The 24,900-nt window shown below is 49.3% G+C and overlaps 1 protein-coding gene across 2 annotated transcripts in view; it reads left to right on the top strand.

Annotated features, from left to right (window-relative positions):
- LOC142776623 (uncharacterized) overlaps nucleotides 1-24,384 on the top strand; it is a 98,167-nt gene extending 73,783 nt beyond the window's left edge. Inside the window, exon 6 of one of the 2 annotated variants that reach the window (XM_075880591.1) lies at nucleotides 23,806-24,384. The gene's annotated coding sequence lies outside the window, so the exon portion shown is untranslated. The remainder of the gene's footprint in view (nucleotides 1-23,805) is intronic. The other variant, XM_075880590.1, reaches the window with a different exon arrangement.
- Nucleotides 24,385-24,900: the final 516 nt, after the last annotated feature.

The following is a 24,900-nucleotide window of genomic DNA, read 5'->3' as shown; positions in this document are numbered from 1 at the left end:
TCTGCGTGGATTACCGGCGCCTAAATAAGATCACTCGAAAAGACGTGTATTCTTTACCCAGGATTGACGATGCCCTTGATACTTTACAAGGTGCCGAGTTTTTTTCATCATTAGATTTGCGCTCAGGGTACTGGCAGGTCCCCCTTGCCGATGCCGATCGACCAAAAACAGCCTTCGTGACACCGGACGGTCTGCATGAGTTTAATGTCATGCCCTTCGGCCTCTGCAATGCGCCTGCCACCTTCGAGCGCATGATGGACTCGGTTCTTCGGGGTTTGAAATGGCAAATCTGTCTCTGCTACCTCGACGATATAGTCGTCTTTGCGCCAGACTTTGGAACACATCTCGAGCGCCTCAAACACGTCCTCACGTGCCTGAAGAATGCTCAGCTCCAACTCAACCTCAAGAAGTGTCACTTCGCTGCTCGCCAACTTACGATTCTCGGGCACGTCGTATCAAAGGACGGTATACTTCCAGACCCGGCTAAGTTACGTGCTGTCGCCGACTTCCCCAAACCAACGACTATGAAGCAGTTACGGAGCTTCGTGGGGTTATGCTCCTACTTTCGCCGGTTCGTGCGCAACTTCGCCTCTATCATTGCGCCTTTGACCGAACTTATAGGCAGCACCACTGATATTTCGGCATGGTCTTCTGAGTGTGACCAAGCCTTCTGTACCCTTCGTCGTCTCCTCACTTCGCCACCAATACTGCGTCACTACGATCCTACGGCAGCAACTGAGGTCCACACCGACGCCAGTGGTGTCGGCCTCGGTGCGGTTCTCGCGCAACGCAAGCCTGGATTCGCCGAGTATGTCGTCGCCTACGCCAGCAGAACTCTTACCAAGGCTGAATCAAACTACAGCGTCACCGAGAAGGAATGCTTGGCGATCGTTTGGGCGCTTGTCAAGTTCCGCCCATACCTTTATGGCCGTGCTTTTGATGTAGTAACGGACCACCACGCATTATGCTGGTTATCGTCGCTTAAGGACCCATCAGGTCGTCTTGCCCGTTGGGCTCTTTGGCTTCAAGAATATGACATTCGCGTGGTATATCCTTCCGGCCACAAGCATGCCGATGCTGATGCACTGTCACGATCTCCCCTATCCCCGGACATCGCATCTATTTCCTCGGACAACACGTTGTCAGCGCTTGACGAGGACACCATCTCTTCTGCACAACGTAATGACCCATGGATCGCTTCGCTTCTTGACGCGTTATCTGAGGCACCGACACTTCCAACCAGTCGAACCCTGCGCCGCCAGGCTCCGCACTTCAGTATTCGGGATGGCCTCTTGTACCGGCGCAACTATTCAGCAGATGGTAGGAAATGGCTACTAGTCATTCCCCGAACGCTGCGCTCTACCATCTGCGCGTCGTTTCATTCCGACCCGCAATGTGCTCACGCCGGTGTTTTCAAGACCTACGAGCGCCTACGAAAAAGGTATTACTGGCGCGGAATGTTTACCTTCGTCCGCCAGTTCATTCGCGGCTGCCACGAATGTCAGCGGCGGAAAAGCCCGCCACATCCTGCAACAGGTTCATTGCAGCCACTTCCATGCCCAGACCGCCCATTCGACCGTGTAGGAATTGACCTCTACGGACCACTACCATTAACAACGGCAGGCAACCGATGGGCTATCGTGGCAGTGGATCATCTAACACGGTACGCTGAAACTGCTGCTCTCCCCACAGCTACAGCACAAGACGTCGCAACTTTCATACTCAATCGTTTTGTGCTTCGTCATGGTCCTCCTCGAGAACTTCTCAGTGACCGAGGGCGCGTTTTCCTCTCCGATGTAATACAAGCACTTCTTCAACAGTGCCATATGGTTCACCGGAAGAGTACAGCCTACCACCCACAGACGAACGGCTTGACTGAGCGGTTTAATCGTACTCTGGGGGACATGCTCGCTACGCATGTCGCTTCTGATCAAACAAACTGGGACCTCGTTCTCCCATTTGTGACATACGCGTATAACACCGCTACGCAAGTCACTACAGGGTTTTCCCCATTTTTTCTCCTGTACGGTCGCGAACCATCACACACCATCGACACTTTACTCCCATACTCGCCAGATCCCTCCGAATACAAGCCTGTCTCGGAAGCCGCTCGTTACGCAGAAGGGTGCCGCAAGCTAGCCAAGCGGCTTACTACATCCGACCAACAGCGCCAGAAGGAGATCCGTGACGACGACCATCGTTCTGCACCGACGTTCGTTCCTGGAGCACTTGTATGGCTTCATGTACCGCCCTGCGCCCCTGGTGTATCACCCAAGCTACTCTCCAATTATCATGGTCCCTACCGCGTGGTCGAGCGTACTTCACCCGTGAACTACGCCATTGAACCCCTCACGCCACCGAGTGACCGTCGTCGGCGTGGACGTGATATCGTTCACGTAAACCGTCTGAAGCCGTACTTTGACCCGCTTGTCCCCACGTGTTAGATCGCCAGGATGGCTTCAACTTTTTCGCCGGGGGTAATTGTAGTGAATAAGAAAGACGTTGATACCATCAGGTCAGCTATCATCAGCACAAGAAGAAGGCACGAGATCGGCGATCAAGCACCGTCATCTGGGTTCGCCTGCGTTCCTTTAGAGCTACCACCCGCTTGCTCAGTCCTTCAATAAACCCCCTTTACATCACAATCTTTTAAAACCTTCGGAGCAAGTCACAGGCTGAGGTGATGCTGCACGCGCATGGCGACCAGATAACAGCGCGTGAATGCGCTGGGATGTGCAGGCAGAAGGCGGGAGTGGTGTACCGAGCGACCGGCTTTTGCTAGAAAGGCTGCGATATGCCTGTGGCGGAGCGCCTCTGGCTAAGGTTTGGAAGCCTATTGGCTACGTGGCTCTATTTGGGTACTGAAAATCTGCGACATCGCTTTGCTTCGGCAATAGATGGTGCTGTCTTGATCAATATTTTAGAAGCAGTTTTCATCGAGAGGTTTATCGAGCAGAAACAGAACTTTAAAGGTTTAATGACATTAGGCCTCAAAGAGGCAGAAAGCACGAAATTCATCACAAGTCCACATGCTTCGTTGCATAAACGGACGAAGAATCGGACCACTCCACGGTCGTTCTATGACTGATTTTTTTTTGTCACAGCGACAGAGGAAGGCCATTCCGCCTCTTGGGAAGCCGTACATTGACTGTAATATAATAATCTCGTGATGGCGGGCCGATATTTCTGTTTGGTGGCCAAGGGAATGTATGTGTACTTACAACAGTATAAGGCGTGCACGGGTACATCGAAACTTCCTAGAATTTCACCTATTCGGGAGAATTTATTCTTGTTTTACTTTAATAGTGCTCATTCAACTCTGATAATGGTCTAAGGTGCTGAACCTACACAATTCAGAGCCACTACGCTGCAAAAAATGTCATGCACCCTGCCAAAGTCATGTATGAAGTGCTCACGTCTTTAACCCAAAGTCAAATTCCAACACTTGTCCTCATCGCTCGTCCTCGTTAACTGACGCTATCCTCATTGCTTGTAAACCACTCATGACATTTGCTGTGTAGGAATAAAGTTTTTTTCTGAAAAAGTTTATTTTTTATCTGCCTCTACCTGCAGCGGCGTCTGCTGGAATGGTGGTCTAGTGAGAACTCAAGCTCGTAGAATCAAACTTGGCTGCGGTGGTTCAAATTCTATGAATGCAGAGGGATAAAAAAGGCGCTCTCTACAAAAACTCCAGGTGGCCGTAATTTGCAAACTCCATCGCTACAGCGTCCCGCAGAAACGTGTCGTTACTCAGAACTAGCACTCACATCTGAAAAACAATACGGGCCACAAGCAGACCACCCGCATTACTTTTATAAAGCAGCAGCGGGCCTCAGAATTTCGTCGGTGGTGACACCGCTAAGACTGCTTTACAAAGCTAGTACCCGCATGAACCAGCGTAGAACTAATCGGTCATTTCACTACCGACGAAGAGGAACGGAAATGAAAGCTAAAAAAGTGGAATATATGGCGCAACAACTAGGTTCCAGACGTGGTTGGAGAATTGGACTAGCTTTGGTGGTTTGACCTGTCGCCAACTGGCCGGAGGCTGTCGCAGTGGGGAGTAGTTCTCACTAATCGCTGCCCCAACTGTGGCAAAACAAAATTTATTCGTCATACGTTGTTCTAGTGCGTGACACCCAAAGGCATGTGGCACGTCAAGTGGCGTCAATTAGTAGTCCATGTTTCTCCACGTGATCAGCGCACGAAGGACTTGTTAGCGCAAATCGCATTTTCTTTAGTGACATTTGTAGTGCCGTATAGGCGCTGTTTATCCGATGCAGAAAACATGTAAATAGCCGAAGCAGGAAACAGGTTCTTTTACGTAGCTTTGGCGGACATCGCTTGGGCGTACGACAGCATTCACGAGGAACTTTCGTGGATTACATTGATGGAACTGTGCCTAAGTGACAATTTTTTACAACACTGGAGAGATATTATACCAAGAAAATACAGTTTGCATAGATTGGGAAGGAATAACTAGCAATGAGACCGTTGTAATTAGCAAAAGGCTGAGGCAGGGATGTTCTTTGTGCTTGCTGGTATTCATGCTGTACATGATGAGAATGGAAGAAATCGCTAGACTGTATACCATACTAGGCCTAATGTGTCATACAAACAGGCTGGCATGATTGTTTAGCAGGAGCTTGCAAGTGTATTTTTGCTGACGATACTGTCTTATTTGTGGACAGTAAATATGATGTACAGTGGCTAGCATTATACGCGGAAGGGTAGGCGAGGCTCTAGGGTTAGGATTTGGTGCGAGAAAGAGTAGATTGATGGTATTCAATGATCACAAAGACCAGGCGGCCCCAATGCAGGGTGAGTAAATAGCGAGGATAAGCTAGTACGAAACCCTCCATGTATTGGTAAATGACAGTGATAGATATACGGTGGTGCAGGGAAAACATGACATCATATCGACGGAGTAAATCATGGAGAGTGGGGCGAAGCTTGGTCCGTACGCCGCTGCCAAGCCGCTTCGGCCTCCTGTTGTCGTACTGTATGGTCCCCGCGGCGCTGCCGCAAAGCTTCGCGGCGCGCATCTGCCTCGCGCGTCTCACGTCGGAGTCCTTTTTTCGAACATGAGCAGCCACCGCCCTGCGCACACGCCTTTCAGCAGCCTTGTCCATCCTCCGTCGCCGAGCCTCTGAATGCGCGCGCCAGAACGGCGCCTTTATTGTACTATAAAAGGCCCCCTGGCGTTAGGTGCCACCGGAGAACACACGATCGTAGTCGCGCGATCGTCCCTCTCTCCTTCCGTGCATGTGACGTCAATCCTTTCTACAAGTAACGGCCTCTAGTGTCATACCATTTGCATTTTTCAGCGTATAGTACAAGTACTGCCCTCTATGATCGGTTAAAGAATTAATAAGGTGCGGGTATATACCACCGGCAGTTACGACGGGGACGCTCTGGCGACGCCATAAGGAGCTTCGCCGCTGAGAACATCAGTAACAAAGGGAAAGAGGAATGCTATAATAATGACGCACAAAGCCCAATGTGCACACAATGAGTATGAAGTGCTTAGAAGTCTGTGGAAAGGCGTAATGATGCCGAGGCTTACATTTGGGAACGCGGTGGTGTGCATGATGTCAGAGGTGCAATCACGAATGAATGTCAATCAAACGACTGTGGGATGCCTGAAGTTGGGAGCTCACGGGAAGACAACAAGTGAGGCTGCAAAAAGGGATATGGCATTGACAGACTTTGAATTAAGGGAAGCTCAGGGCAAGAGGCGATTTGAAGAGAGCCTTAGAGAATGAAGGATTGTAGATCGGCAGAGAAGGTGCTCAGGTATTTGTATATAAAGAGCGCAAGCACGAAGTGAAGAAAAACAACTGTGAGGTTCACCAGTGAATATACGGATGGCAGTGTGGGCGATATGACAACAAGGAGCACTAGGCGAAAAGTCAGACAAGTGGAGAAGCGGAGTTGCAGCAGAGAGACAGCAACGGAAAAGAAGCCGGCTCCACGTAACTACCGAAATGAGAATTACCAAATAGGGCAGGAGAGCTGTAGGATAATTGAAGAAGAAGCGCTGTACTATAGAAGGCGAAGTCGGGTTGACTTGAAACACGTAGATATAAAGTGAGGTTCAATAAAGACGAATAACCCGCAGGGGCGTCTGTGAAAGCAGGCGTTTGGAGTTAGCGACACCACGGACCCGAGCTAACAATGGTGCCTCGACCTCCTCCCACGCCTAGCCCTGCGTGGTTGAGCCGTGTCCAGAGAAAAGGGGATCCTGGGAGTTGACCCGGTGCCGGGCGATTTGATTGGACCTTTAAGGCCCCCCGGCAGATGTAGCACACCCCTTTGACCCCATCTTCACGTAGATGGCACCCCTAGGTTGGCCCATTCAGGGGAAATCGGCAGTCGCCATTTTCTATCTCGCTCTCCCTACCTCTTCGTCTCTATCTCTCACTTTTCATCTGCCCTGTCTCCAACTTTCTTCCGTTTACTTCCACACTTCCTGGCGGCTAGGGTTAACCCTGTGAAAATAGCCTACCTTGTTCTAGGCACATTGGGTTATTGTTGCGTTGTACGGCTGGCGTGTGCGGGTTTTTGCATCCGCAAACTTGTAGCGTCCCCTCGTTAGGCTCCGTGGTGGGTTGCCACCAACACTTTTGAAGAAAATGAAATAGGCGTGCATAGAGCTATAGCGGGTGAGGAAGACGGGACGGTGGCCAACGTGGTCGTGTAGTTCTCTCGCGCTGAAGCGGAGCGGTGGTGGCCGCCACGTCCGAACCACCAGGCACGTGAGCTCGATCTCCACAGCTCGAGCCTCGAGCGGTCGCATCAGCTGCACGAGAGGCGCAGCGCGGTGGCTAGAAAAATGACGATGATGATGAATGGCGATGATGATGACGCTTCAGATTACCCCCCCCCCCCCCGCAGAAATGAAGCCGGAATGAAAATAATGAGAGCGTATATACAAGCGAGTTAGGTTTGCAAAACGAAACGCGGTCGTGAGCAGTCCAGGTCGTCAACTGGAAGGGACAATCGGCAACCAGTGGGTCTCTGGCGGGCGACACTGGGAATGGTGCAGTGGATTAAGGTGGCTACGCAGGTGCGCTGTTGGAAGGAGCGGGCGAGGGTCGTGATGAAGGGACAGTTTTGTCGATAGCGAGTAAAACGACAATGTGAAAAATGGTCAAGGGCCGAGAACACCCACGGGCCGTTTCGGTGCGGTCGATTGTCGCGCGCACTCAGACACTGATGCTTGAAAGATGGACTGTAGCATGAGCGTAGTAGGGCCAGTCCCGAGGGTCAAGTGTTACTTCCTTGTTGGAGCTGGTAGGAACGTCGACAGGGAGTGCGGTCAACCCTGGTAGTGTGTTTACCGTGCTGGTACCATCGCTTCCGGTGGCACATTACCGGCTGTGGCGGCCGCCTGGTCGGCCGAGTAGGGTGCAGATAACGTTGTTCGAGCTAGAACCGACGTTTGGTGATGCGAGATCGAGCGGCGGGTATGTGGCGTCGTAGTTGTCATGGCCGTCGACGGTGTTGAAATGCTCAAGCACGCGTACGTAGTAGTAGGTGGATGGTTTAACTGCGCATCTGTTGGGGCATGCACGGTGTGCTACCCCTGTGGTGAGCCAGGCGTGCGGCCCTCGGGATTTCCTTACATCGTCACAGCATCATTCACGTTCAGCCGTGCATGCTCAGGGGCTTGAACTTCTGTAGGATACATCGAGGATGATGTTAGTAGGTGCTGGCACTCCACGAGGTTTTGAGCAGCAGGCACCGGTGTGCAGGGGAAACTGATGGCGTGCAGTGTCACAGCGGGCTCTGGGTCCATAGTGTGAGTGCTGTCGCGGGCCTCCACAGGTGCCGGGACAGGTGGGCAGTCTGCAGGAAGGTCAGCTGGCCCAGCTGAGGTCGTCGAATTGCCCGGGACAGACAGTTCAGCCGACCAAGTCTCTGCGGCGAATGCGACGGTGCACGGGGCAGCAGCCGGTGTCGAATATATATGGCCAGTTGCTGGCAGGGGAATGGTCTGGACTGGTTGTGGAGCGAGAGGCGTCCTGGAAGGTGATGAGCCAGGTGTAGTTGTGTCATTTTTGGGAGTAGAAGCATGTTTAAGGCCGTAAAACTTGAGCACGGCATCTTGCAAGTGATCTTACGGGCGAGGGCTCCAGGAGAAGTATGTCAGGTTGTGTTTGAGGTCATGTGGAAGACGGTATTCCAATACCTCTGTTACGGACGGCCATTTTTGGCGACACCGCGTCACGGCAATTAACGGACGCCGTACTCCCCTACTGACCGTGAGAATGGCGGCGCATGAAAGGGAGCCGAGAAGTGCAAAATGGGGTGGTCTTCTTAGAAAGTCGCCGCCGATGGTTAATCCTTTTGTAACTGTGGCGGCGTCTGCAAGGTCGTTGAAGGCCGCGGTATACCCCGAACAAGGATTAGACTATGAGACGCACCGGCTGAGAGCCAAACGTTTGACCGTTCCCACGGGGAAAAGCGTGGGAAACGCTCTGGTGGCCAAGCCGTATGACAACAACCCGACAGGTTGTCACTCTCGCTAGTTGAGGGCCCTCTCCCACTTAAAAAAGGGGTGGGGTCAAAATATTTTTGGGGCGGAGTTTCCCATCAATTAAACGCGCATGATTGGACCCAGGTAGAGGTCTCTTGTCCCCAAGGAAGAGAGCGAGGAGACACGAGGGGGATTTAAGCGCAGGATTTTGCCCTGCTAGGTAGACTAGTCGCTGACCAACATTGTGTAGAAACAGATCAACAAGCATCTCTTCTAGAAGTTTTCAGTGTGGCTCTGTATCGGCTGGCCACCTAAGCTTAGCCGTTCGTCTAGTTGTGACGCGATAGTAACGTCTGCAACGTAGACAACGGGACTTCGCCTCGAGTTAGCTCAACCTGCTCGAAGTCACCTGCAAGCACTAGCCTCCCGGAGCCACCAGCGTTGCAACACCGCCGACATCGCAGTCGTGCCAGAACTCTCTTCGACTTCTCGCTTCCGATCGTCGGGGACGCAACGCTGCCGGTCATCACACGTATGCCTTCACCTGTTTATATCTTCGAACTTTGTACTCCGTAGTTCTATTGTTGTTAGTTTGTGTAGCTTGTAATAGTTCTCTTTCTTAAGCTGGTTTATTGTTTTGGTTTTATATAGTTTTGAGTTGTATCAAGTGTTGATGTTTTTTGTTAGTTGTATTGAAATGTTGTATTAAATCCCGTGTGCTGCAATATCACTAGAGTAAAGTTTGTTTTGTTTTCTCACGTCTCTGATCTCTTCACTGTCTCTGCTTGCGTGCGGAACGAACCAACCTGCTGTCATTCCCGTCGCCGACTTCGTGCTGGCGACGCTAGAGTGGCAGCTTGTAATAAAACTGGCGTCCGCGAGACAGGACGTTCCGTACAAAAGTAAGACAGTGAGGGGTGAACGAAAACCGTGCGGACAGCGTTGTGATAGAGCCGCACAGTTGAAGCGGTTGCATCCTGCAATGATTGCGCTGTTTTTATAGTGGCATTATAGTGACAGTTGCAGTATGGAGTGTATGGATTTTGATAAGTGGATCGCGTACGGTGAACAGTTAGGCCTCGAGGGCGTCGAACTGAGACAATGGGTTAAGGAGCAGCAGGAACAGGCGTTAGCCAGAGAAGAGCGGGCACTGGCCCGGGAGGAAAAGGAAAGGGAGAGAGAACGCGTTGAAAGGGCGAAAGAACGAGAAGCGGCAAGGAAAGCGGCAAGGGAAGCCGGAGAACGGGAAGTGCAGTTACTGCAATTAAAGATTCGCCTCAGTGAGGGTAGCAGGGTAAGCCGATCCAGCAGTGAGCACGGCGATGCCGGCGAGAAACTGTCATTTGAGGGAGACACATGGTGTCAAGGGCTACTCACGGTTCTGCCTTGCGAGGCAAATGAAGCTGTTGCTCGACTCAGTCAGAAGAACGCGAACAACTACGAGGTAGTTACGGCAGAGATGCTCCGGATATTCGGAACGTCTGTCTGGACAAAAGAAGAGCAGCTCAGACAAGAGTCTGAAAGAAAGCGCGAAACAGAAAGACAACAGTCTGAAAGCGAGGCACGTCGGAAAGCGATGAACGTTAAAGTGTGGCAGGAAGCGCTACAACCAGAGATCGCGCCAGAAAAGGGCCCGCGTATTCTAGAATGCATCAAGGTAGAGTATGCTGAGAACGAGGCCTTGGCCGGTCTAGAGGTAGAGACGATGTCGAAAGACGATCCTTGCGTGGATGAGGAGAGTGCCAGCAGCCCTAATGGGCCCAGTAAGATGCTGGAAACCTCCTTCGTGCCTCAAGAGTACGTTTCGACATCGTCAAATGTAGGCATGATTAGCACAGTGGCGAATCAGAGCGAGAACGCGACGCTTCAGGAATGCAGCGATGTCGTCGGAGAGGGCCCAGTTAATGGCTTCATCAGTGTTGCCAAAGCTAATTTGGCCCGACAGGCCGTCGTGACGCAGAGTTCAAAAAGCGTTATCGGGAGGGAAGACCTAGCACCAGCTCCAACGAGCTGCTTCCCAACTTTTGAGGTCCCGAAGCGACATGCTGATGACATCGAGAGAAAGGGGGCAAGCAAACATCGCCGAAAACGAAAGAAGCGGAAGCGCACCGCACTGTGTAAGCCTAGGGCAGATCCCACTCTATCTCGAGAAAGACGAAAGGCTAGGCCATTCATCCGTTTCAAGAAACGTCAATGGTGGCGTTCATGGAGGCCCAAAGCGGCGAGCCAGGTGTAGAGGGGGAAAAGGAGGTGCGTCACCCGAACGAAAGGCGCGGTTCATTTCGACGACTTCGGGAAAGCGGCCTTGCCCGAAGGTTCAAAGTCGAAAAGGCACAACGGCTAAGTACTGCGTGGGGGCGGCCACAAAGACACTATTACCAAGGCTTCCCCTCTGTTTTCGGCGTCCCTTGATCATTCCTGAGGGGAGCCGACCGAAATGCAGAATGAGGCGTGACAGCAGGACACAGTCTGGCGTTCGTGCTTCTTGTAACCTCTGGCGTGCTCGAAAGCCGCCGGGAGCACGACCCCATCGTGTGCGATTCAAGCGAATCTAATTGAGAAAAGGGGGGCGGGCAGTTTGAAGAATTGTTGCACGTGCGTGCTAAGTATGGTTACTTAGTGTTGCTTTGCAGATGCAGAATTCAGTCATAATTTTTGCAAGTTACGTGATGCGGTGTAAATTGTTCAGAAGAAAAACCGCCGAGCCAAAGGCTGAAAGTTAGCATCGAATTAGTTTAATCATGAGTACGAAAATTTGCATAAGGTAAAAACCGAAAAATGTATCATTTTTCTAGTTTTTTCAAAAGTTTAGTGTGGCATCGTATGCCTCCACTGCCATGGGGCTGTGGCATGAATGAGCATTTGAGGAAGATGTTAGCATAAACCGAATGATTTCGTAAATTAAGATTGGCGTGACCCGGTACAGTTGTCGTTGCGCGCATTGAGACTTGAGGTCTATGAGCATGTTTTTCTTTCTTTCGTCGGTTGTTTTCTGTTTGTATGTGCGTATTTCATTGTATAGGAAGTGTATTTTGAGTTATTTTCTTTTTGCTTTGTGCATTGGTTGTTTTTACATGTTGTAATGCACATTGAAGGATTGCACTACAGTAGAGGAGCGCACCTGTTCCGTTTTGTTTCGTAGTATACATTCGTGAAGTGTATTCTGTATTGATGGCTGCCGTACACGGCTATTTCCTCTTTTTGTTTGTATGGCGCATTGATATTGTTGCGTGTAAATGAATCTGGTACTCTAACAATTGTTTGTTTTTCCTCTTGTTGTTACTTTGATGCACTCTGCCTATTTATGTTGTGTATGAGAGGGACAGTTCTCATGTCTCCCTTGTTGGTGGTGTTTTGTTCCTTGTTGTCGAAAAATTCCCCTCCTTGTGAACAAATGTTATGAATAACATTCTGAAAGGGGAGGGCAATGTCACGGACGGCCATTTTTGGCGTCACCGCGTCACGGCAATTAACGGGCGCCGTACTCCCCGACTGACCGTGAGAACGGCGGCGCAAGAAAGGGAGCCGAGAAGTGCAAATTGGGGTGCTCTTCTTAGAACGTCGCCGCCGACGGTTAATCCTTTTGTAACTGTGGCGGCGTCTGCAAGGTCGTAGAAGGCCGTGGTATACCCCGAACAAGGATTAGACTACGAGACGCACCGGCTGAGAGCCAAACGTTTGACCATTCCCACGGGGAAAAGCATGCGAAACGCTCTGGTGGCCAAGCCGTATGACAACAACCCGACAGGTTGTCACTCTCGCTGAGTTGAGGGCCCTCTTCCAGTTAAAAAGGGGTGGGGTCAAAATATTTTTGGGGCGGAGTTTCCCATCAATTAGACGCGCATGATTGGACCTAGGTAGAGGTCTCTTGTCCCCAAGGAAGAGAGCGAGGAGACACGAGGGGGATTTAAGCGCAGGATTTTGCCCTGCTAGGCAGACTAGTCGCTGACCAACATTGTGTAGAAACAGATCAACAAGCATCTCTTCTAGAAGTTTTTAGTGTGGCTCTGTATCGGCTGGCCACCTAAGCTTAGCCGTTCGTCTAGTTGTGACGCGATAGTAACGTCTGCAACGTAGACAACGGGACTTCGCCTCGAGTTAGCTCAACCTGCTCGAAGTCACCTGCAAGCACTAGCCTCCCGGAGCCACCAGCGTTGCAACACCGCCGACATCGCAGTCGTGCCAGAACTCTCTTCGACTTCTCGCTTCCGATCGTCGGGGACGCAACGCTGCCGGTCATCACACGTATGCCTTCACCTGTTTATATCTTCGAACTTTGTACTCCGTAGTTCTATTGTTGTTAGTTTGTGTAGCTTGTGATAGTTCTCTCTCTTAAGCTGGTTTATTGTTTTGGTTTTATATAGTTTTGAGTTGTATCAAGTGTTGATGTTTTTTGTTAGTTGTATTGAAATGTTGTATTAGATCCCGTGTGCTGCAATATCACTAGAGTAAAGTTTGTTTTGTTTTCTCACGTCTCTGATCTCTTCACTGTCTCTGCTTGCGTGCGAAACGAACCAACCTGCTGTCATTCCCGTCGCCGACTTCGCGCTGGCGACGCTAGAGTGGCAGCTTGTAATAAAACTGACGTCCGCGAGACAGGACGTTCCGTACAAGAGTAAGACAGTGAGGGGTGAACGAAAACCGTGCGGACAGCGTTGTGATAGAGCCGCACAGTTGAAGCGGTTGCATCCTGCAATGATTGCGCTGTGTTTATAGTGGCATTATAGTGACAGTTGCAGTATGGAGTGTATGGATTTTGATAAGTGGATCGCGTACGGTAAACAGTTAGGCCTCGAGGGCGCCGAACTGAGACGATGGGTTAAGGAGCAGCAGGAACAGGCGTTAGCCAGAGAAGAGCGGGCACTGGCCCGGGAGGAAAAGGAAAGGGAGAGAGAACGCGTTGAAAGGGCGAAAGAACGAGAAGCGGCAAGGAAAGCGGCAAGGGAAGCCGGAGAACGGGAAGTGCAGTTACTGCAATTAAAGATTCGCCTCAGTGAGGGTAGCAGGGTAAGCCGATCCAGCAGTGAGCACGGCGATGCCGGCGAGAAACTGTCATTTGAGGGAGACACCTGGTGTCAAGGGCTACTCACGGTTCTGCCTTGCGAGGCAAATGAAGCTGTTGCTCGACTCAGTCAGCAGAACGCGAACAACTACGAGGTAGTTAAGGCAGAGATGCTCCGGATATTCGGAACGTCTGTCTGGACAAAAGAAGAGCAGCTCAGACAACAGTCTGAAAGAAAGCGCGAAACAGAAAGACAACAGTCTGAAAGCGAGGCACGTCGGAAAGCGATGAACGTTAAAGTGTGGCAGGAAGCGCTAGAACCAGAGATCGCGCCAGAAAAGGGCCCGCGTATTCTAGAATGCATCAAGGTAGAGTATGCTGAGAACGAGGCCTTGGCCGGTCTGGAGGTAGAGACGATGTCGAAAGACGCTCCTTGCGTGGATGAGGAGAGTGCCAGCAGCCCTATTGGGCCCAGTAAGATGCTGGAAACCTCCTTCGTGCCTCAAGAGTACGTTTCGACATCGTCAAATGTAGGCATGATTAGCACAGTGGCGAATCAGAGCGAGAACGCGACGCTTCAGGAATGCAGCGATGTCGTCGGAGGGGGCCCAGTTAATGGCTTCATCAGTGTTGCCAAAGCTAATTTGGCCCGACAGGCCGTCGTGACGCAGAGTTCAAAAAGCGTTATCGGGAGGGAAGACCTAGCACCAGCTCCAACGAGCTGCTTCCCAACTTTTGAGGTCCCGAAGCGACTTGATGATGACATCGAGAGAAAGGGGGCAAGCAAACATCGCCGAAAACGAAAGAAGCAGAAGCGCACCGCACTGTGTAAGCCTAGGGCAGATCCCACTCTATCTCGAGAAAGACGAAAGGCTAGGCCATTCATCCGTTTCAAGAAACGTCAATGGTGGCGTTCATGGAGGCCCAAAGCGGCGAGCCCGGTGTAGAGGGGGAAAAGGAGGTGCGTCACCCGAACGAAAGGCGCGGTTCATTCGACGACTTCGGGAAAGCGGCCTTGCCCGAAGGTTCAAAGTCGAAAAGGCACAACGGCTAAGTACTGCGTGGGGGCGACCACAAAGACACTATTACCCAGGCTTCCCCTCTGTTTCTGGCGTCCCTTGCACATTCCTGAGGGGAGCCGACCGAAATGCAGAATGAGGCGTGACAGCAGGACACAGTCTGGCGTTCGTGCTTCTTGTAACCTCTGGCGTGCTCGAAAGCCGCCGGGAGCGCGACCCCATCGTGTGCGATTCAAGCGAATCTAATTGAGAAAAGGGGGGCGGGCAGTTTGAAGAATTGTTGCACGTGCGTGCTAAGTATGGTTACTTAGTGTTGCTTTGCAGATGCAGACTTCAGTCATAATTTTTGCAAGTTACGTGATGCGGTGTAAACTGTTCAGAAGGAAAACCGCCGAGCCAAAGGCTGAAAGTTAGCATCGAATTAGTTTAATCGTGAGTGCGAAAATTTGCATAAGGGAAAAACCGAAAAATGTATCATTTTTCAGGTTTTTTCAAACGTTTAGTGTGGCATCGTATGCCTCCACTGCCATGGGGATGTGGCATGGATGAGCATTTGAGGAAGATGTTAGCATAAACCGAATGATTTCGTAAATTGATTAAGATTGGCGTGACCCGGTACAGTTGTCGTTGCGCGCATTGAGACTTGAAGTCTATGAGCATGTTTTTCTTTCTTTCGTCGGTTGTTTTTTGTTTGTATGTGCGTTTTTCATTGTATAAGAAGTGTATTTTGAGTTATTTTCTTTTTGCTTGGTGCATTGGTTGTTTTTACTTGTTGTAATGCACATCGAAGGATTGCACTACAGTAGAGGAGCGCACCTGTTCCGTTTTGTTTCGTAGTATACATTCGTGAAGTGTATTCTGTATTGATGGCTGCCGTACACGGCTATTTCCTCTTCTTGTTTGTATGGCGCATTGATATTGTTGCGTGTAAATGAATCTGGTACTCTAACAATTGTTTGTTTTTCCTTTTGTTGTCACTTTGATGCACTCTGCCTATTTATGTTGTGTACGAGAGGGACAGTTCTCATGTCTCCCTTGTTGGTGGTGTTTTGTTCCTTGTTGTCGAAAAATTCCCCTCCTTGTGAACAAATGTTATGAATAACATTCTGAAAGTGGAGGGCAATGTCTCGGACGGCCATTTTTGGCGTCACCGCGTCACGGCAATTAACGGGCGCCGTACTCCCCGACTGACCGTGAGAACGGCGGCGCAAGAAAGGGAGCCGAGAAGTGCAAATTGGGGTGCTCTTCCTAGAACGTCGCCGCCGACGGTTAATCCTTTTGTAACTGTGGCGGCGTCTGCAAGGTCGTAGAAGGCCGCGGTATACCCCGAACAAGGATTAGACTACGAGACGCACCGGCTGAGAGCCAAACGTTTGACCGTTCCCACGGGGAAATGCATGGGAAACGCTCTGGTGGCCAAGCCGTATGACAACAACCCGACAGGTTGTCACTCTCGCTAGTTGAGGGCCCTCTCCCAATTAAAAAGGGGTGGGGTCAAAATATTTTTGGGGCGGAGTTTCCCATCAATTAAACGCGCATGATTGGACCCAGGTAGAGGTCTCTTGTCCCCAAGGAAGAGAGCGAGGAGACACGAGGGGTTTCAAGCGCAGGATTTTGCCCTGCTAGGCAGACTAGTCGCTGACCAACGTGGTGTAGAAACAGATCAACAAGCATCTCTTCTAGAAGTTTTTAGTGTGGCTCTGTATCGGCTGGCCACCTAAACTTAGCCGTTCGTCTAGTTGTGACGCGATAGTAACGTCTGCAACGTAGACATCGGGACTTCGCCTCGAGTTAGCTCAACCTGCTCGAAGTCACCTGCAAGTACTAGCCTCCTGGAGCCACCAGCGTTGCAACACCGCCGACATCATAGTCGTGCCAGAACTCTCTTCGACTTCTCGCTTCCGATCGTCGGAGACGCCACGCTGCCGGTCATCACACGTATGCCTTCACCTGTTCTACTCCGTAGTTCTATTGTTGTTAGTTTGTGTAGCTTGTAATAGTTCTCTCTCTTAAGCTGGTTTATTGTTTTGGTTTTATATAATTTTGAGTTGTATCAAGTGTTGATGTATTTTGTTAGTTGTATTGAAATGTTGTATTAGATTCCGTGTGCTGCAATATCACTAGAGTAAAGTTTGTTTTGATTTCTCACGTCTCTGATTTCTTCACTGTCTCTGCTTGCGTGCGGAACGAACCAACCTGCTGCCATTCCCGTCGCCGACTTCGGGCTGGCGACGCTAGAGTGGCAGCTTGTAACAACCTCGTACATGAGCTCTTGGATCCAGATGCCGTTGTGATACAAGGCCGCCGCGAACTCCTCGAACCACTACTCTAGGCGAGAGGTCCGGAACAGGGGCAGTGGCGGGTCGAATTGAGGCTGCCAGGCTTGTGCTGACTGGAGCATGGCCGCGTAGCTCAGTGGCAGTAGTGCAGCGCAGGTCGCTTGTTCGTGTGTCCGTGGTCACCTATGTAGCGAGAGAGGAAGACGAGACGGCGGCCAACGTGGTTGTGTCGTTCTCTCGCCACTTTATTCCACGCCTCAAACGGAGACACGGTGGCTGTCCACGTCCGACACACCAAGTGCCTAGCTTGTTCTAATCCTCGCGCCGCTCGAGCTAGCATCAGCTGCGCGAGAGCCACGGCGTGGTGATTGAGAAATGATGATGGTGATGATGACGCTACAGAACTTTTCCTCTGTTAAATAATCGTACCGCATTAAAGCGCGTACGCACCGAAGACTGGTTTTTTCAGCCATTCAAATAAAAACTTCCCCCATTTTCATGTCATGCTTAGTGAGAAAAGTGGTAGATGTGTTACAGAAACTCTTCTGGCGGGGTAGAAAGTTACCAAAATGGTCAGCGGAGACCTCCTCCTCGAAGTTCAAGGAAAAGAGCAGTTTGAGAAGCTAGACAATCTTTCATCTTTTGGTGACGCTCCAATCACTCTAACTCCACACAAATCAAAGAACACAACTCGTGGAGTGGTATCTGACGCTTATTTGGTTGGCCTTACCAAAGAGGAACTTCTGGAGGGGTGGAAGAGTCAGAATGTGACCAATTTACAAAGGTTCATCAACAGAAAAAACAAGAAAACACCAAGAAAACACCTAATACTCACGTTCGCTTCCAATAATCTGCCAGAAATTATTCAAGCAGGGTACATGAAGACTTCTCTCAGGCCGTACATGCCTAACTCTCGTCGTTGCTTACAATGCCAGAGGTATGGCCATGGCTCAAAAAACTGTCGTAGTCACCAGACTTGTGCACAATGAGGAGTCCTAGGCCATGTGTCTGGGAACTGCAAACAACCGCCACACTGTGTAAACTGTGAAGGAAGCTATGCCACTAATTGACACTCCTGCGAGTACTGGAAAAAAGAAAAAGAGATATTACGTTAAAGGTGATGGAAAACATTTCATTTAAGGAAGCACGGCGAAGAGTCTCACCTTTCTATCAACCTAAATATGCTGATGCGGCGCGTCAGGGGGCACCACCGCACCAGCCCCGGCCACTCCTTCGGCCCGTGCATACCAAACCGGTGGTTGTGACACCTGCCCCCAAAGCGGCTGTAGTCCAGACTACACAGCCTACTCACGAACAGAGACCGGAGACACCAGGGTCCTCAGGTCTCAAGGCCTCCCCTCACCAGGCGAGGTCCGAAATTCGAACTAACAGCTCACACGTGCGGGCATCCAGTGCCTCCGAGGAGGCAATGGATGCGTCGCTACCCTTGTTGCCGAAAGAGTGGCGTGGGTCCTTAGAGCGCGCAAAGAAAACAAAAATCAGAAAACAGGGCCTGGTAACAACCATCTTACGTGAACTTAAACTCCCCGCCTAAACAGCCACTCGCTTTTCGTACACACAGTACTACTTTACATTCACCCTGAACACTCAAGCTATACAATGGAACGTCAGGGGTCTTCTCAAAAACCTTGACGACATCCAAGAACTTTTACATATACACTCACCTAAAGTGCTGTGTGTACAAGAAACACACCTAAATTCAGAACACACCAACTTTCTTCTTATATACGTTATTTTCCAAAAGGACCGTGATGATGCCATGACATCATCCGGAGGTGTTGCCATTATAGTGAATCAAGGCATTGCATGCACACACATACAACTCGAAGCATCCCTTGAGGAAGTAGCTGTTCGAGCTGTTCTTTTCCATAAACTGATCACAATTTGCACTATTTATATGCCTCCTAGCTATCAGCTGCAAAAACGTGATTTACATTGTTTAATTTATGAACTTCCGGAGCCTTATGTTCTGCTTGGAGACTTTATTGCACATAGCAGGCTACGGGGTGACTCTCGTTACGACGTCCGAAGTCGACTGATTGAACAGTTCCTTCTCTCGTCGAGCGCTTGTCTCCTAAATCGAAAAACACCAACATATTACAAACTCGCTAATAATACCTACTCATCCATAGGCCTAAGCATAGTATCGCCATCTCGTGTCTCTACTCCAGTGGAAAGTCATCAGTAATCGCACAAGGCACCATTTACAAGTTACTCGACCCCACAGCCACACTACGACTTTCTCAATCATCAGCTGACTGGAATGGCCTGCCCCGCGATATCGTCGAAACTATCTGCTTATCCTCAATTTCCAAAAAAAAAACTTGGTATGTCTAAATAACTGTATTGTAGCCACTATACTGTACGTGCATTGTAGTCACTATCTTGTATATGTATGTAACCACTGTTTTGTATGTAGCCACTAATATGCTAACCCCACCCCTTATGTAATACCACCCTGCGAGGTCTTTAATGAAAATAATGTGAAGTGAAGTAATCCGTATGGAAGTGACCACTTCACCGTAGTTTTGAGCATTATTACAGCAACTTAGTGTCCCCAACGTGTTCCCAAATGGCTCATAAACGAAGCCGACTGGCAACAGTTTTATTCCATCGCTTGTTTAGATTGGAGTGGTATGTGTACTTTGAGCATTGATGTTGCTGTAAACTACTTCACAGCGTTTTTGATTGATGCTGCAACGAAATGTATCCCACAAACAAATGGACACCCTGGAAAACGGCGTGCACTGTGGTGGAACTCTGAATGCCGAAACGCGCGCAAACAGCAAAACAGAACATGGAGGTTGCTTCGGAACACACTGACAGCCGAAAATCTTGACAGTTTTAAGAAAATAAAGTCTCAAAGCAGGAGAACGCGTCAGCAGATCATAAGAGAAAGCTGGCCGAAGTTTTTGTTAGGGATCAATTCATACACACAGGAAGCCGAAGTCTGCAAAACGATTGGTAGGGTAACAGGAAAACAAGTACACACACTGCCACTCGCAATCACACAGGGTGATACTTTGGAATATCAGGCGAACTTCCTTGGTGCTCACTTCGAACGGGTGTCCAGCTCGTCACACTGTACTGAAGCTTCCCAAAAAACAGAACAAGAATAGAAAAGGAGACTCTCGAACACAAATATACCAGATACGAGGCATTCAACAAAGCTTTCAGTTTAGCTTAGCTCCAAACATCTGTAAACTCCAGCAGTAATTCTGTCCCAGGTTCTGACGGTGTGGTGTATGAAATGTTTAAAAACCTATACCAATCGAAACACAAAAACTTACCTTATTCGTACAATGCCACCTGGTTTTCTGGCGCTATCCTTACTTCCTGTAAAGATGCCATCATTAGTCCCATTTTGAAAGAGGGCAAGAACTCTTCTTCAGTTTCGAGTTATAGGCCTATTGTACTTAAGAGCTGTTTGTGAAAAGTCTTCGAAAAATTGATAAACTGCTGACTTGTACATTTCCTTGAAACAAACAATTTACTTGACCCATTTCAGTTCAGGTAACGAGAAGGAAGATCCACCACAGACCACCTCGTTCGTAAAGAAGCACATTACCAGAGACGCTTCTGTTCGTAAAAAATATTTTCTCTCTGTGTTCCTCGATATTGATAAAGCTTACGATAAGACATGGCGCTTTGGAATATTAAGAGACCTGTCTCAACTCGGCGTGCGTGGAAGAATGTTTAACATATTCAAAAGTTACTTGTCAAATCGGACATTCCGTGTCCGAGTGGGCAGCGTTCTTTTCCAAACATTGGTCCAATAAACAAGAGTGCCGCAAGGTGGTGTACTTAGATGCAAAGTTTTTATTATTCAAATGAATTCTTCGCGCTTGTCTATCCCTCGAAATATCTTTTACTCCACATACGTTGACGACGTCGAGTTAGGTTTTAAGTCTTGTATACTGGCCAAGTCTGAGCGGCAGATTCGGCTCTGTCTTAACAAAGTCTCTAATTGGGCAGAAAAAAACTGGCTCCTGCTGAATGCACAGATAAGCACGTATGTCTGATTTTCCTGGAAGAGAGGCCTTCATTTCAAACCTCATATTCAACTGTGTGGACATCGTCTTGCTGTTAATAATGAACATAAATTCTTAGGCCTAATATTGGACACTAAGCTAAGTTTCATACCACACATCAAGCATTTAAAAACCAAGTGCATAAAAGCCATAAATGTTCTAAATGTGTTCACACGCACTACATGAGAAAGTGACAAGAAGTCTTTAATGAATTTATATAAAAGCCTCATACGTACCCACGTAGACCATGGCGCAATAGCATATGAGTCCGCAACACTTACTGCTTTTAAAATGCTTGATCCTGTTTATCATCTAAAGCAGCCGCCTTTCTACGGGTGCTTCGCCCCGTGGAAAGGCTGAACGTGGAATCGAACGAATGGTCACTCCACCTACAGAGATGTTACATGTATTTTAAATATAATCTCAAGTGAACGTAGACAAGCAACATCCTTCAAATTCCACAAATAACGATATGTCAAGCCTTGCTGTGTTTAAGAAATGGCCTTCTATGAGACAGCCCTACACACTCCGTGTAAAAGCCTTAGCGAAAGAAACCAGTGTGCCACTTAAGTACCGTTTGATGGCTCCCGCAGTATGCATTCCACCGTGGCAGTGGCAGGCGATAGATTGTGACGTGTCTTTCTTGGAGGTTAGGAAGCACGCACCAATTGCACATATTCAGACATACTTTCTTGAACTACAACATAAATAAATATTTTCTGAGTTCTTTACGGATGCTTCAAAGTCTCACACTCCTGTCTCACTCGCAGCCGTCGGCCCATTCTTTTCAGAAGCCGGCATTCTGCGCTATGATACAAGCATCTTCACCGGCGACGCTTATGCGATACTTGGGGTGTAAAACACAATAAACAAAGAAAACTACAGAAGGCTATATTATATACAGATTTCCTAAGTGTAATAAAAGCTCTGAAAACACCTAAAAAGCACAAAAACCTTGTCCTTGTCTCGCTTTATTCAGTAAGGCACAGTGTACTCGTCTAAGCAGCAGATTGTAGTGTGCTGGGTGCCAGGACTCCACGAAATACAAGACAACGTTCAGGTGGTCCAGCTAGCTGGATCCGCCAACAAAACGGCTAGCAATTCATCGATACCAGTTCTTGCACTCGGGTTGAAAGTTTTTCCAAAAGAAAAGCTCCGGGGTTATTGGCAGAGCGCATGGGACACACACAAAGGTAATAAATTGCATGTCATCAAACAGCAACTTGGTCATTGGTTACCAGTATCAAAATCATGCCACACAGAAATAATGCTTACAAGGTTAAGAACAGGACATACATATGCTACATATTCATTTCTTTTGTCTGGTGGCAATCCACCTTTGTGTGAAAGATGTCGGGAAGCGCTCATCGGACTTCCTATTCTAATCCAGTGCAAAGAATTAGACACGCTAAGAAGACAACACTTTCCATTACCCTACCCACAGCAGAAACCACTTCATCCTGCAATGTTCGTTGGAAGAGAACCACTTTTTACAGATAAATTATAGTTGGCTTTTTAAGAGAGGTCCATATTTTTCATGTCATATACCCGGGAATTCTGTAGCACGACGTCTCCAGAGAGGTCTCCGATGCGGTGGGTACTCTTAACAATGCACTTGCCTTACTACCCTTCGACGCGAGGATGTGAACGAGTGAGACACTTGTGCTAATGCCGTACATGTCTACCATCGTTTTGATTATCACAAACTTTTGTCATTCATTAATACCATACCTTTCACAACATGGTCATAACTTTATTACTTCTACGTTTTACCCGCCTTAGCGCGAGGAATTTATGGCCCTTATACAGCCGCTTATGGCAAATATTGTTCATATCTCTAGTAATTGAACTGGCACTCTTTGGCTATGAATTGGCCCTTGCGCCACAAAACATCAAACATCATCACCGTCAATAACGACGAATAACAATGTAGAAGCTGTGGGGGAGCTATGAAAACGACGAAACATGCTATTGTTCAAAGTGGCAATACTCAGCTAAGGTATACGTGTGGATACGAGCCTACATGAGGTAATGCATCTTACAGACAAGCATGGAAAGCTCATCATGCCCGCGGCAGAAGTGACTAGGAGACGATTAGGTTATCGGTTTTAGGAAAGTAGAGAGATAGTACAGAAAGAGTAGGGAAAAGATGTCGCCCCGCCGTGGTGGTCTAGTGGCTAAGGTACTCGGCTGCTGACCAGCAGGGCGCGGGTTCGAATCCCGGCTGCGGCGGCTGCATTTCCGATGGAGGCGGAAATGTTGTAGGCCCGTGTGCTCAGATTTGGGTGCACGTTAAAGAACCCCAGGTGGTCTAAATTTCCGGAGCCCTCCACTACGGCTTCTCTCATAATCATATAGTGGTTTTGGGACGTTAAGCCCCACATATCAATCAATCAGGGAAATGATGTCATTCTGCTTGAGTAGGCAGAAAGATGGACCGTGAATAGTTATTTGTCTTTATTGGAATAACACCAGTTTTCTCGAAATAGATAAGGCATTAGGCCAACATAAAAAGGACATTTTATTTTCAGCTTTTTTCTTTCGAGCTTGGTGGCACACCACGTTGCATTCATACATCCATCAATCCAGGCCCCGACCACGCTGAGCCGCATAGGCAGCTGCATAAAAATTAGTTATCAGCGTTTGCTATCTTACACGTCAGATAGAAACGCATGGTGAAGAAGCATTCCTTAAAAGTGGGCGTACTCGGTTTTTCAGGGCGAGGACAGGAAAAATAAATTTACTCTGCTGCCCTTTCAAAAGCGACATGCACTGAGAAAAAAGGAACAAGGTATGGTATGATTTTGGCAAAGGCTTAAAGACGCATGATCACGATATGTTTCATGATCACGATATGGGGCACAATCTGGGGCGATATGGGCACGATCTGGGGCACAATGTGGGGCATGGTAACGATATGGGGCACGACACCGCACCTACGATGCCAAACTTACGATGGCTGTTGTTACAGGCTGCGCTAACGTGGATGGTCTCACCCGAAAGTCTACGCTCAGATGGACGAACGAGTGCTGACATGCTACAGCCACCTGCCAAGCTGCGCCGACGATTGCGCACTTCAATTCACCCACCACTGGTCTTAGACAAACCCGACTGGCCCACCTGGCAACCTGGGATCACATCAAGTGAGTTCGAGGAGGCCGGCGAGGGATATAAAGGACAACCAGCAGTCTCCCTCTTCGGGCATGACATCGCACCTACGATGCTGAACTTCCGATGGCTGTTGTTACAGGTTGGTTACCTGAAAGGTACAAATTGTACTAGGAGTAGTAACTATAGTTTTTTGGCAGTGTCGTGCCCACCTCAGTATGCTGACATGTTGAATTATTTAGTGTCTTTGTTAACTTTCAAATGTCGATCCTTGTCGGCCATTTTGCTGTTGCTTTCGGGTGATATAGAATGTAATCCTGGCCCCATGACAAAAACTTAACCAGGATCGTTTGCCCAAGCCTTAGATGCCATTCGCAAATTCGAAGAATGCCAGGTGGGATGAGTGAAGAAAACGATGTCAACGACGGAAGTGCGGGGCAAGGCGCGTGGGATTTTGAGCCAACTATGCGCGTGAGGTCAGCCAATCAGCTGATGACCTGTGGTGGCCCATCAAGGTGGCGTACCACGATTGGGCCACGTGTGACCATTACGTGGCGGTAAGCTCTGTGGCTGTGGACGAGCAGAAGCAGCGGCAGACGGGAGACAGCGGGCCGAAGCGTCGGACGCAGGTGATCCAGGTTCCGGCCAGGGAACGCGGCTGTCCACGCTACTGCCGTCCAACTACCAGCTGCAGTGACGTTGCCGGCACGAGTACTGCATCTCGGGGCGCGGCCTGGTCTGCTGTTCTCTTCCTTGCCGAGGACATTGCGGATCTCGGTGAGGCGTCTCCCTAGTCAGACGTTCGGCACAGCGACGTACGTGGCCTGGCTAATGGTCACGGTTGCGCCGAGCATCGCGTCTCGACGCAAGCTGTTCGCTGGACGGACTGGCCATTTACACGCATGGATCATCGCGTCTCCGATGCGGGTTGACTGCTCCGTAGTCGCACCCACGCCGT

This window comes from Rhipicephalus microplus, chromosome X, assembly GCF_043290135.1.
Source record: "Rhipicephalus microplus isolate Deutch F79 chromosome X, USDA_Rmic, whole genome shotgun sequence".
Taxonomy (NCBI): domain Eukaryota; kingdom Metazoa; phylum Arthropoda; class Arachnida; order Ixodida; family Ixodidae; genus Rhipicephalus; species Rhipicephalus microplus.
The sequence above is the reverse complement of the archived record's forward strand: the minus strand, read 5'-3'. Positions and strand labels throughout refer to the sequence as shown.